Here is a 15,000-nt window from a genome sequence, read left to right on the forward strand (position 1 = left end):
GAAAACACCTAAAGCTCCACGAGGCTCCGGCAGGGGATGGTGGCGAACCCTGCTGTACTCTTCCACCACAACTTTCTCTCACTCTTACTTCCTGTTTCTGTTGTTCCTGTAATTCAAAGGGTCAGCCTTGTCACACTGTGTCACGCTGAATATCCCCGAGAACTACGTTAAGGGTACACGTGTCTGTGGAGTGCTCAGCCACTTGCACGTTAATTTCACGAGCAGGCTGTTCCGTTGATCGGATCAACTGGAACCCTCGACGTCGTAAGCGACGGAGTGCCAACAACATTGTCAGCAACACATACTTAAATGTAAAAACTTCTGGCAACTTTTACAAATATCTACAGTTCTAGTGATGGCTTGGATCTGTAATCTTCGAATCAGCTTTCTCCTTTCTGGTTTTGAGAAGCCCAATTTCTCTAGAATGATACTTAGGCAGTTTGTTACATTTCGCAATCCCTCCAATAATTACAGGTATGAACCTGAACTTGTAATCTCGATAAAGTAGCTGCAGATTTCTCAATAGCTCAGCATAGGTATTTTCCTTATGTATGTATGTATGTATGTATGTATGTACCTGTGTGCGTACAAATTGGTAATTCTCGAGGGGCAATGCAAAATACATTTCCATGTATATATTAATTCACTTAACGAACTTAGTGTATAGAATAAAAATAGGGTCATTACAAAAGTGTCAGATTCCAAACATCATACAATAAAATCTACACTAAAACATCTACATGCAAGGAACAGACTGAAAAGCGAATATGCTGATGTTTAAAAAGTAAGTATACATGCACGCATATAAATGTGTGTGTGTGCGTGTGTATAATGTATGTATGTATATATATATATATATATATATATATATATATATATATTTATATGTATGTATGTATATGTATGTATATATGTATATCTACATATATATATATGTGTGTATATCTACATATATATGTATGTGTATATATATATGAGGCTCTCTCTTCAGTGGAAGGCTTATAATACTTAAAGATAGAAGTGACATACATACATACATGTATATATACACATGTATATACATACACACACACACACACACACACATATACATATATGTATGTATATATATATGTATATATATGTATGTATATCTATATATGTATGTATATCTACATATATATATATATATATATATATATATATATATATATATATATATATAATCCTATTTCGGACTCGATGCACTAAGATATTTTTGCAATATGACCAAACTTATATTTGAAACTTCATTTGCAGTGAATGGAGAAAAAGGAGAAAAAGAAAATAGAATTTTAACATTTCTCGACTATTTCAGTAAGTCCGATAATATGGCACGCGCTAAATAACAAAAAAAAAAAGGTTCACCAATGAATATATACATATAGACAATTTTTTTTTCTTCTCCTCCCGTTAATCGTAAATATGTCGCTTATGAAGGATAAGGAAAATAGTTTCTAATCAATGTTAGCAAGGTTGGATGCTATATTGCTACTAAGGAGCTGGTTCAATCAGATGTTTTTGCTTTCTGTTGTAGTCGTTTCTGTTGTTATTCACGTCCTGCTTTTTTCTTATAGTCTATATTTCGTTAGCGAACATATTCCAATTTCTGTGGAAATCCACTTTTTAGCTACACATCATTACCAGAGCTCACAGCATGATTAACTTCCTTGTTTTTACCTTTCTATATTGGATCTCCTTCTGCAATGTATTTCTGATTAGATTTTTATAAACGTATGGCTTATAATTTCCATTACTACACCGTACGTTTTCAGCTTTTTATAAGCAATTCTTAGGTCAAACACGATGTCAAAAATTTGACGATGCGTACGTTATCGTCAGTAATAACAGTAGCTCTAAACAGAATAGTTAAGCTTGCCAAGAAAGTAGATGTTAAAGGTAACTGGAGATAGCCAGCTCGTCATCTCTATATAACCGTAAACTAAGTTGTGTACTAAATTGATATCCATAAAAAGTACACACCAATCTAAAGTGACTCAGTTCCATTGTAGCTACCAAAATTAGTATTACAGGAATACGCAACAAAATTAACTGCCTGGTCATTTTTGGGGTGGTGGGGGCGGTGTCTATTGAAGCTTTTCTTGTAAAGTATTCCTGGTCAGATTTTATAAACGCCTTCTCTTTAGATTCCATTACTCTGCTATTGGCGTAGGCATGACGGTGTGGTAAGAAATTTGCTTCTTAACCACATTGGTTCCCGGTTCAATCCCACTGCATAGCATCTTCAGCAAGCGTCTTCCGTTGAGGCCTGGGGCCTGACCAAAGACTTGTGGACGGATTTAGGGGACAGAAACTGAAAAAATATACGTGTGTATGAGTATATGTGTGGGTTTACGCCTGTGTTCATCCCCCCCCCCACCACCACCACCTGACAACTGGCGTTGGTAGTGTTTACCTCCCTGTAGCTTAACGGTTCGGCAAAATGGCCCGATAGAAAATACTTGCCTTCTAAAAAAAACAAATGCTGGACTCGATTCGTTCGACTAAAATTCTTCAAGGCGATGCTCCAGCATGGCCGCAGTCTAATGACTGAGACAACTAAAAGACACCGTATCTCTTTGGCCTTTTATAAACTGTGTCAAACGCAACGTCGGAGTTTCGAGGATTTGGATGATGGCATTAACGGTAGCTTTACAAGATGTGTTATATATATATATATATATATATATATATATATATATATATATATACGACGAGCTTCATTCAGTTTCCGTCTACCAAATCCTCACAAGGCTTTGGTCGATCCAAGGCTACAGCAGAAGACACTTGCCCAAGGTGCCATGCAGTGGGACTGAACCCGGAACCATGGGGTTAGGAAGCAATCATCATACAACACAGCCACGCATGCGCTTATTTATTTATATATATATATACATATATATATATATATATATATATATATATATATATATATATATATATATATATATATATATATATATATATATATATATAAGCACACACGCATGTATATACAAATACAGATGCATATATATATATACACACACACACACGTTCATATATATGTGCTCGTACATATATATATATATATATATATATATATGCACGCACGCACACACACACACACGTACATATGCAAACATACAAAAAAACGCACACAACTACACAATTACTCTCTAGTTCAATGTCTCCATTACTACAAAATCAACTGTAATGGAAGTTTAAGTGAAATATAAATGCACTTTTGTCCATCTTTAGGCAGCCAGACATATTTACGTATAATTGTATGTTTGTATGTGCTTGTGAGGTTTCTCTTTAAATCTCTCCATCATGATACAAATGGAGTTATTGTTCGATGCATTAATTGGATATCTATGATAGAACATCTCCGTTTTTACTTTATTTTATGCTATTATATACTTTGTTTCTTTTCTTCAGAGAGCGTTTCTTCAATTTTTGGGGTTACTGTGTAAATATTTCTTCCATTTCTGGTTTTCTTTTTGCTTTTTCTGTATTTTCTTTCCTTCTTTTTTTTTTTTAGATAACTGATTTATCTAATTTCGTTTTACGAATTGCTATGATCCATGCAGCTGAGAGATTAACTCACGTGTACAGTAGCGTTAAGGGGATTAGAGATAAATACCTCTTTGGATCAGATGTTGATTCATAGCCAGTATCCCTCCCACAAAAGCCAAATAGTTTTTTTTTCCAAACAGAAAGATGATGTTATCGCCATCATAGACCGTTCTTATATAGAAACGGTATGAATATAATACACACATAAGCACACACACACATATACGCACACACATGTATACATATATACGCACACTTACACACACACACACACACACACACACACACACACACATATATATATATATATATATATATATATATATATATATATATATATATATATATATAACAAATTATAAGGGTGGCTTATTAGCAATTAGAAAGTAAAGACAAATTTAATACAGGTCACAAAATTGACAGAGGGTGCTGGCTAGCACCGCTTTTGATAAAATAAGAATTAAATTTAATCGAAAGACACTGAAACACTATCCTTAATGACCGACAAGGTTAGGTAAATCCCAAGCGTATATAGCAGTATCGCGGTTTCGAATTTTGGTGTAGACCACCTTAGTTTTCATCCTGAATGCTATGTATTTCTCACATCAACCTTTTCCCCCTTCCTGGGCGTTTTGGAAGTTACTTATGTGTGTGAGTGTGTTTGTGTGTGTATGCATGCATGTACTTATGCATTTACGAAACTGTGTATGCAGCGTCGCGTGTGTATGACAGCTGCATAAACGTTAACACCCCATTGCTACTCCATATTTGTCGCTTAGACAACGCTGTTCTCCCCTTACTTGATATCAGTAACCCTCACTCTGTCACCGTATATCTTTCACACTACTACTCTTTGCAACCTTCTCATTTTATCATATAATTCGCCCTATCTCCCTAGGAGACACATTATAGATGTTTTATTGATATCCAATTAGTCTATTACTGAACTGGATGTTAGTTTAATATGTGTGCAATGTTTGGTGAAGATTGGTTTGCTAGTTAAGGCAGTAAGATGGTAACAGACAGGCAGAGAGAAATTACCATTTATATATAAGATGGAGGCGTGGTTCAATCCCACTGCGTGGCACTTTGGGCAAGTGTCGTCTACTATAACCTCGGGCCGACCAAAACCATCAGAGTGGATTTGGTAGAACTTATTCTTTGTAAGCCTAGTTCTTATTCTTTCGGTTTATTTTGTTGAACCGCTAAGTTACGGGGAGGTAAACACATCGGTATCGGTTGTCAAGCGATGTCTGGCGGAGGTTGACAAACACACACACACACACACACACACACACAAACACACACACACATATATATATATATATATATATATATATATATATATATACGAGGGCTTCTTTCAGTTTCCGTCTAACAAATCCACTCACAAGGATTTGGTCGGCCCGAGGCTATAGAAGAAGACACTTGTCCAAGGTGCCACGCGGTGGGACTGAACCCAGAACCATGTGGTAAGTAAGCTACTCCTGCACATATATATATATATATATATATATATATATATATATATATATATATATATATAGTGAAAGAGGGAGATGGTGAGACAAGGAATTTCAAAGTCTCAGCTATTCTTTGTCAAGTACTTTACATGTACTCTACTGAACGTATGGACTAATTCTTCAGTTCAATGTTAAATTGTTTTCGTATATAACTTGACATGAAGGAAACATAACATACATACACACACATACGCGTACACATTTTCCTCTGATACATATCGTAACGTAACGAGCTATACTTCTAAGAACATAAACTGGTCTGTCACTGCATATTTATTTGCAATGTCAGGAATAAGTATTGACAGCTCGGATAAAAACACTACGTTTTGTTTTTCCAATCTCTGTCTGTATATATCTTTCCTTTACTCTTTATTACAAATAACCTCTTTTCACTTTGAAAAATTTCTACAGATTTTTTTTCTTTTCAATTTTCAGAATGTGAGTGAACAGTAAAAACAACAAAACAAACAAACAAACGCAAAAAAAATAATAATAATAATAAAATATAAAATAAAATAAACGAAAGAACGCCAAGAAAATTTCTTTCAGATTCGTAACATTTTTCCCCTCCGTCTTTCGCATTCAACTTCCGAATAATTAGAAAAGCATTTTCAACAATGATGTCACATCGCAGGAAGGAAATATCTTTTAAATTTGCTCAGAATTTCTATATCTCGATGTTAAAAATAGATTCCAGTTTCCTCTATATTCCTTTTCATTCAGATAATCTTGCTTACATTCGCTTATTTTCGGATTCAATTTTTTTTCTTCTTCTTTTCACGAGCTTGCAGTAATTTCAATGCATCCGGTTAGCAATCATCTTTTCCGGTGTCATTTCCTTGTGGTCAACGACTCATTGTATGAAATAGTTTTAAGTACGATGGAATCTGATGAGTCTGAATGTTATCTCATTCGTGCATTTAATTTAAGAGTAAAGGAGCAGCATAGAAGTTTATTAATCATAATAGTTTCATTCTAAAGCAGCTCGCTTTGCAACCAAGAGGTTTCGGGTTCGGTCCCACAGTATGGCACCATGTGCAAGTGTCTGCTATTCTACGCCCAGGCGACAACAGCCTTGGTTGGACGAACATTGTGGAAGCCCATCGTATATATATATATATATAACTATCTATGTGTTTGTATTTGTCCCCCTCCCGACGGAAGACAACCAGTGTTGGTTTGTTTACATCACCGCAGCTTAGTGGTCTGACACGATAATGACTGTGGATATGCTGGAGCACCGCCTTCTAGTCGAGCAAATCGACACCAGGACTTATTCTTTGTAAGCCTAGTACTTATTCTATCGGTCACTTTTGCCGAACCGCTATGTTACGGGGACGTAAACACACCAGCATCGGTTGTCAAGTGATTTTGGGGGAACAAACACAGACACACAAACATATATATATACGACGGGCTTCTTTCAGTTTCCGTCTACCAAATCCACTCACAAGGTTTGGTCGGCCCGAGGCTATAGTAGAAGACACTTGCCCAAGGTGCCACGCAGTGGGACTGAACCCGGAACCATGTGGTTGGTAAGCAACCTACTTACCACACAGCCACTCCTATGCCTATCTATCTATCTATCTATCTATATATATATATATATATATATATATATATATATATATATTCGTGTGTGTGTGTGTACGAAGTCTGATCAATATATATATATATGTATATATATATATATATACACACACACACACACACACACACACACACACACGAATCAGCAGCAAAAATATTGAGACCTTGTGATTAATACGCACGCACGCACACACACACACATAAACGCGGACGCGCACATACACAAACACACACAGATGGAGAGATACAAAAAGATGCAGCCTAGTAGAATGCAAAAAAAAACTCACCAGTATAACCAGCAAATAAATTTTAAATTCGTGTTATATTTTCATTTTGTATTTAAAATTAAAAACCAAAACAAAAAATTTTCCAGTGCGGGCCAAACACTTATATTGTTTCGAAAAGCGACGCATTATAAACAAAACCATCATTTGTTACTTAATTCATAGCGTTTTTCTTCAAACTGCTTTAGACTTTATAACAGTAATTGTTATTTTACAATTTTCCTTTTAACATGACAATCCAACATATAAATCTTTTTTTTTTTAATGTCTGCAACAACTACCTCATTCTCTTTAGTCTAGACTTTATGATTGTAACATTATCTATTACTTTATTACAATCCATCTCTGTAGCCAACTTACTGTCTTTCGGTAAGTTGGTGACTGTGTTAGCTTTGTGCGTAAAACTAACGCAGGCAATTTATCAACGTCGATTGTAGAATGAAGGTACGATGTAATGTGCGTGGGTCGGCAAAAATATTGGTCAGGCAATGCGTTAGTTGTTTGTTGGTAATGTGGTGAAAACAATGCGAATGGTTTACGAGAAATGGAACGCGTGTTATAGATATTTGCTCTCTGCACTTTAATTTAGCATAATGTCACGTGTATTATCTCCTTGTACGTGTCTTTGAATATAAGAAACTCTCTTGTGATTTTAACGCGATTCTGGACGAGATCTAACTCATCCATAGTCACACGTATCTACTAAAAGTCTAACTTGATCGTATTATCTATATAATTCTCTATTGCCCACATGGGGCTAAACATAGAGGGGACAAACAAGGGAAGACAAAGGGATTAAGTTGATTACATCGGTTCCAGTGCGTAACTAGTACTTATTTAATCGACCCCGAAAGAATGAAAGACAAAGTCGACCTCGGCGGAATTTGAACTTAGAACGTAAAGACAGACGAAATGCCGTTAAGCATTTCGCCCGGCGTGCTAACGTTTCTGCCAGCTCGCCGCCTTTATAATCTGTCGTTTGAAAAAAATACCAGTTTTGAAAAAAAAAATGGGATGTGCTCCGGAGTGAACGACGAGTTCATTCCTAGTCGCTTCGAGCACGCTACAATGTGTGTGTGTGTGTGTGTGTGTGTGTGTGTGTGTGTGTGTGTGTGTGTATGCGTGTGTGTGCGGATTTTTGTGGGAAAGAGAAATTTAGTTCAAATAAATAATACATTCCGTAGTTGCACTGCGTGCACTTATCCCGTTTTGTTGACGATCTAGGACATGTGACCATACAATTCAATATGCATGTGTATATATGATGCATGTATGTATGTATATGTATGTGTGTGCATGTAAATGTACATGTGCTTATGAGTAAATGTGTATGTATATATTTGCACGCACACAAACATATATAATATATATTATATGCAAAAATATGCATTTGTGTGTGTATATATATATATATATATATATATATATATATATGCACATGTGTGTGTCTGTGTATCTATATCTATCTATCTATATATATATATATATGTATGTATATATATGTATACACATATATATATGTATACATATACTTATATATGTGCGTGTGTATATATGTGTATAGATATATGTATGTTTGCATATATATATATACACACACACACACACACACACACACACACACACATATATGCGAATATATATATATATATATTATATAGTTATACACTTATACACACTCACAATGATACAAATATATGTATGAATGTGTGTGTGCATACACACACACACACGCACACACACACACGTATACATTCGTATACAAACATATTACATCTTAATTATTTAATTTCTCCTTAACAATTATATCGATGTCAATCTAAATAAACATTCTCTATCGTTAGGACATCGTAATATCTCTTTTTTTTTTATCTATATAACCAAACTTACTACTCATGAATTGCATAATTGGTGCAAATATACCAGTAATTAGCCAGCAGATAGACATGAATGGAATGTGATATGATCTCCGGCTATTAGTGGATGTATGGGTTGACGTGGTGGGATCGCAAAAATGCTATCATGCCGGATTAAATAAAACGTTTTAATGCCGGATTGCATAAATGCCTTATAGTGAATCGACGAAGAAGATTCATGTAGAATCTTCTTCGTTGATTCGATATGCTAGAAATAGCAGCAAATTTTTCCTAGAATTATATGCACTTGTGTTCTGGACTGGTAACGATACATCGAGTGTGATAGATTCGTAGGTGTAGGCATGGCTGCGCGGTAAAGGAACCTGTTTTGCAACCATGTGGTTTCGAGTTCAGACACAGTGTGCCACTGATTTGTAAGTGTATTTCGTAGGCGGAAACTGTGCGGAAGCCTGTCGTATATGTGTGTGTGTGTTTGACATAGCCATCCACTGCCGCTTGACTAGTTCGGCTAAAGCGACCGAACTTTAAAAATATGTAAGTACTGGAATCAAAGTTTTCGACGAAACCCATTCAGTGTTTTGCTCCAGTATGGCCGTTGTCCAATGACCGAAACAAGTAAAATGCAAACGATAAAAGAACATACAAAATGCCTGAAGATGGGCCGCATATCTTTCACCAAAAACCATGATTATTAGTCTCATTATCCAGGGTTCACACAAGATTAAACAACAACGACATTACATACCTTATAGTATCTACGCCCGTCCTTTAATGTGTCTGTCTAGATCTAGACACTGTTGAAGTTGTAGATTAACAGACTGACTGAATTTTTTTTTAATCATAATCAGTCTATGTATAATATTCACTGAGCTAACGTCACTAATATTATGACGTCATAATGAGGCGGCGAGCTGGCAGAACCGTTAGCACGCCGGACGAAATGCTTAGCGGCATTTCGTCCGTCTTTATATTCTGAGTTCAATTTCCGTCGAGCTCGACTTTGGTTTTCATCCTTTCGGGGTCGATAAAATAAGTAACAGTTGAACACTGGGGTCGATCTAATCGACTTAGCCCCTCACCTAAAATTGCTACCCTTGTGGCGAAAGTAACAGTTGAACACTGGGGTCGATCTAATCGACTTAGCCCCTCACCTAAAATTGTTACCCTTGTGGCGAAATTTGCAACAAATATTAATAAGAAAGAAATTATGATTATCTGACTACAAGATGTCGGTTAAAAAGGCAGGGTTCGTGGGGTCGGAGCAAATCTGTCTTCTTTAACCTCATTTTGTCCTTATTGTTTGTTAATGTTTTTGTGCCCCGTTCGATGTTATCGTGTTTTTATAAATTTTTAAAACACATTCGTTGTATATGACCCCCAAATCATATTGTGCTGTCCCTTCTATGTTCGTCCTTGATGAAGTGGAGGCGCAATGGCCCAGTTGTTACGGCAGCGAACTCGCGGTCATAGGATCGCGGTTTCGATTCCCAGATCGGGCGTTGTGAGTGTTTATTGGGCGAAAACACCTAAAAGCTCCACGAGGCTCCGGCAGGGGACGGTGGTGAACCCTGCTGTATTCTTTCACCACAACTTTCTCTTACTCTTTCTTCCTGTTTCTGTTGTGCCTGTAATTCAAAGGGTCAGCTTTATCACACTGTGTCACGATGAATATTCCCGAGAACTACGTTAAGGGCACACGTGTCTGTGGAGTGCTCAGCCACTTGCACGTTAATTTCACGAGCAGGCTGTTCCGTTGATCGGATTAACTGGAACCCTCGACGTCGTAAGCGACGGAGTGCCAACAACAACGTCCTTGATGGACAATAATAAAATCATTCGTGAATCGATGTATTTCTGTATGAGACTGCCGCTAAGCCAAACGCCGTCGACAGTTACAGTGAATCCATAGAAGAGTTTAAGAGTTTCCTTTATTCAAAACACTTACAAAAAGATATAAACACGACAGAGAGCAAATGTCGAAAGCATGTATTTCCGTTTTCATAAGCAGTTCACATTGTTTTTGCTTTTTAACACATTGCTAAAAACCAGAGCGTTAGCCAAACGATCATTCATTAATTATGTCATACCTCTGTTCAACAACAGGCGACGATAAATCGTCAGTGGTTGCTTTTCTCTAAAAGCAAGCTCTGCAGCCAACTGTCTGTCTTTTAGAAAGTTGGCTTCTGAAGAGATTATAATAAAATAATAAAACAACGTAACAAGTATGAAGTCTAGACGAAAGTGAGTGTTGTAAGATGCAGACATTCTTCCTTTTATGTTGGATTGTCATGTTTAAATAATACTAAAATAATAAATTAAAATATTTATTATTGTTGTAATTTGGTGTCACATCTCACACAGATTGACGGAAGACACTGTCAATGAACAGACGATGTTTTTTGTTTGTTTTGATTCTCGAAACAATATAAGTGTCTGCGTTAACTTACTTTTGATTGGGATATTTTTTTTAAATTTTAGTTATGAAATGAGAATATAGTGTGAATATCAAATTGTTTGCAAGATACACTAACGCTTTTCTGTGCTCATGTTTCCAAGGATTTGAACTTGGCTACGACTATAAATATCAGTGTGCAAATATACATGTCTGTATCTGTATGTCTGTAAGTGTATATGGTGGAGGCGCAATGGGCCAGTGGTTAGGGCAGCGGACTCGCGGTCATAGGATCGCGGTTTCGATTCCCAGACCGGGCATTGTGAGTGTTTATTGAGCGAAAACACGTAAAGCTCCACAAGGCTCCGGCAGGAGATGGTGGTGAACCCTGCAGTACACTTTCACCACAACTTTCTCTCACTTTTACTTCCTGTTTCTGTTGTACCTGTGTTTCAAAGTGCCAGCCTTCTCACACACTGTGTAACGCTGAATCTCCCCGAGAACTACGTTAAGGGTACACGTATCTGTGGAGTGCTCAGCCACTTGCACGTTAATTTCATGAGCAAGCTGTTCCGTTGATCGGATCAGCTGGAATCCTCGTCGTCGTAAGCGACGGAGTGCCATCCAAGTGTATATTTATGTATGCGTGCGTGTTTATATTTTATATGTATATATAGGAGTGGATGTGTGGTAAGTAGCTTGTTTACGAACCACATGGTTCCGGGTTCATTCGTGGCGCCTTGGGCAAAGTGTCTTCTTCTATAGCCTCGGGCCGACCAAAGCCTTGTGAGTGGATTTGGTAGACGGAAACTGAAAGAAGCCCGTCGTATATATGTATATATGTATATGTGTGTGTGTGTGTGTGTGTGTGTGTGTGTGTGTGTGCTTGTGTGTCTGTATTTGATAGACAGACAGACACACAGACAGACAGACAGATAGATAGATAGTTATACATAATGTTATCTAAATAGATCATATCCATGGATTAAATATACAACGGGAAAACTATGATAATTAATCATCGTCAATCAAGTAATTAAATATATTATTCACCAGTAATTAGAAATTATCCATCAGCTAATTATCTACCATGATTCAACTGTTGCTTTCAGCTCATATGTCTGTCTGTGTGTGTGTGCGTGTGTGTGTGTGCATGTGTGTGTGTGCATACTCACGCACACAACAAAACCGACTTTTGGCTAGAAGTCAATCACGTGACAGTATCGGCATGACGTCATACAATCAGCCGAAACCAATCCTTATCTGTTTCTGATGTTTATTTACATAATAAGGCTAATTAACTTACGACTACAGAACGCTCGTTTTGATCAAATAAATACTTAAATATCTCGTAGCTTTGTATTGTTTCCAAGGGGGTTGTTTGTTTAGCTTGGCCTTGTGTGTCTATCTGTGTATGTGCATATATAAATAACTGATTATATATATATATATATATATATATATATATATATATATATATATATATATAAATTTTACTTATTTCAGCCATTTGACTGTGGCCATGCTGGAGCACCGCCATTAGTCGAACAAATCGATCCTAGGGCTTATTCTTTGTAAGCCTAGTACTTATTCTATCGGTTTCATTTGCCGAACCGCTATGTTAGGTGGACATAAACGCACCAACATTGGTAGTCAAGCGATGGTGGGGCGACAAACACACAAATACATACATACATACATATATTTATATATATATATATATATATGTATGTATGTATGTATACATGCGACAGGCTTCTTTATACATACATACATATATTTATATATATATATATATATATATATATATATATATATATATATATATATATATATATATATATATATACATACATGCGACGGGCTTCTTTCAGTTTCCGTCTACCAAATCCACTCACAAGGTTTTGGTCGGTCCTAGGCTATAGTAGAAGACACTTGTTCAAGGTGCCATGCAGTTGGACTGAACACAGAACCATGTGGTTGGGAAAGCAAGAAGCTTCTTACCACACATTTACTCCTGCGCCTATAGTACGTCCACTCTGTCGTTGTTCGTTCGTTCGAAGATCTAACTCTCCATGAATTTTATATTCTAAAAATTCCTGGATGCTGCTCTCTTATGAAGTTTTCCTATATTGTTGATAAAAGGCACGAAATAGGAGCAATAAACAGCCCGACAACTGATGAGGAATTATCTTCTTTTGGTATTTTATCCTGTACTTCTCTCTCATGTGTTTACGTATTTTTCGCTCATTGCTGATGTCCTGTATTTCTCGTGTATGTTTTTGCCATTTTGTCCTCTACTTATCTCGTGTGTTTGACATATTTTTCACTCGCTAGTGATGTCCTCAAAGGAACATTGCAGGTTTATAGACTGATTAGTTATTAGCAGTAATAGCTAATCTATATTTAAGTTTGTTTATGTCACTAATATTATGACGTCATAATAACGTTGCGGTATTCGTTCTCTTCATTCATGTTTTTTTCCGTTCTGAGTTCAAATACTGCCGAAGTCGACTTTGCCCTTTTTCGGATGAGAAGGGTGTGATTTAAAAGAAATGTGACTGCTATTTCTAGCACGGAGAGCAACCAACTAGAAGCTCTTTATTGGCTCGATGATGGTTGATACTTTTGAAGTCGTTTCTTGAGTTCCGTTTTATTGTGTCGTCTGCTTTAACGAAATTTTAAACATGAGATTAATAAGCTTAAATTATGTTCGCGCGTGCGAGCGAGTGTGTGGTGGTTGTTGTTGCTGTTGTTGTATATAAGTGTATTTGTGTGAATGTATGTGTACCTAGAGTCGCATAACTGTATGTGTGTCAAAGAGGAAATTTGGTTTATAAAAACAGCGAAATGTGGCGATTAGTCTAGTCATTGCATTCTCTGCATTCTCCTTCGTTTGTTTTTTTTTGTTATTATGCTTATTATTATTATTTGACAGAGAGGAAACAAGTAAGCATATGTTGCTGCTTCTGCTGATGCTGCATGTACTTGTGTTGTTGGTGCTATCGTTAACGTTGCCGTCGCCATTTTGGTTGTTGTTGATATTCGGTAGTGTATCCCATCAACTTCTCATCAACCCTGACCTGAGTAGACGACTGATGAAAGACTTTCCAATCTTGAACTTCCTAGAATTCTTTTTTCTAGGGGTCGGGTGGCATGGTAGAGGTAGAAACAAAAAATTACTTCATCCCTTTATCCATTGCCGCCAATGGATATATATATATATATATATATATATATATATATATATATATATATATATATATATATATATATATATATATATATATATATATATATATATATATGTATATATATATAAGAGACCTCTAGGTGGACTGTTTATGTGCTAGAAGAAGATCACATGTAATGCGTCTACTAAGACCGAATTGTTCTCAGAGGAAATTTAGCGAAGTAACAAAACGTATACGGGAAAGACAAGTGAAAATTACATAAATATATACAAAGTTATCCGCAAACTAGTTTCGAAAATAATACTTTCTTACCGAAAATATCTGTTTCTCATCAGTACGGACTGCCAAATAAATATAATTCTCAGAATTGTATACTAGTTGTTCCCCACGAATGAGGTACGTGCACACGGTTCTGTTAATTATATTTATGGTAAATCCTTTGAGATCTCAGATATTTTTTTCCGAATCTCCTTGATTCTTTTAATGTGCTTGTTCCCTGGTATTAAATTGATATTAATTAATATCCAATTTTTTACCCTACTGTTTTAATTTATATATATATAT

The 15,000-nt window shown here is 36.3% G+C and overlaps 1 long non-coding RNA gene across 1 annotated transcript in view; it reads right to left on the bottom strand.

Moving 5' to 3' along the window:
* The window catches only part of LOC128250599 (uncharacterized), a 214,194-nt gene extending 202,113 nt beyond the window's left edge, over nucleotides 1-12,081 (bottom strand). The window contains exon 1 of the long non-coding RNA XR_008266625.2: nucleotides 9,596-12,081. This is a non-coding gene — a long non-coding RNA (uncharacterized LOC128250599). The remainder of the gene's footprint in view (nucleotides 1-9,595) is intronic.
* Nucleotides 12,082-15,000: the final 2,919 nt, after the last annotated feature.

This window comes from Octopus bimaculoides, chromosome 23 (assembly GCF_046866305.1).
Source record: "Octopus bimaculoides isolate indiv1 chromosome 23, ASM4686630v1, whole genome shotgun sequence".
NCBI lineage: Eukaryota > Metazoa > Mollusca > Cephalopoda > Octopoda > Octopodidae > Octopus > Octopus bimaculoides.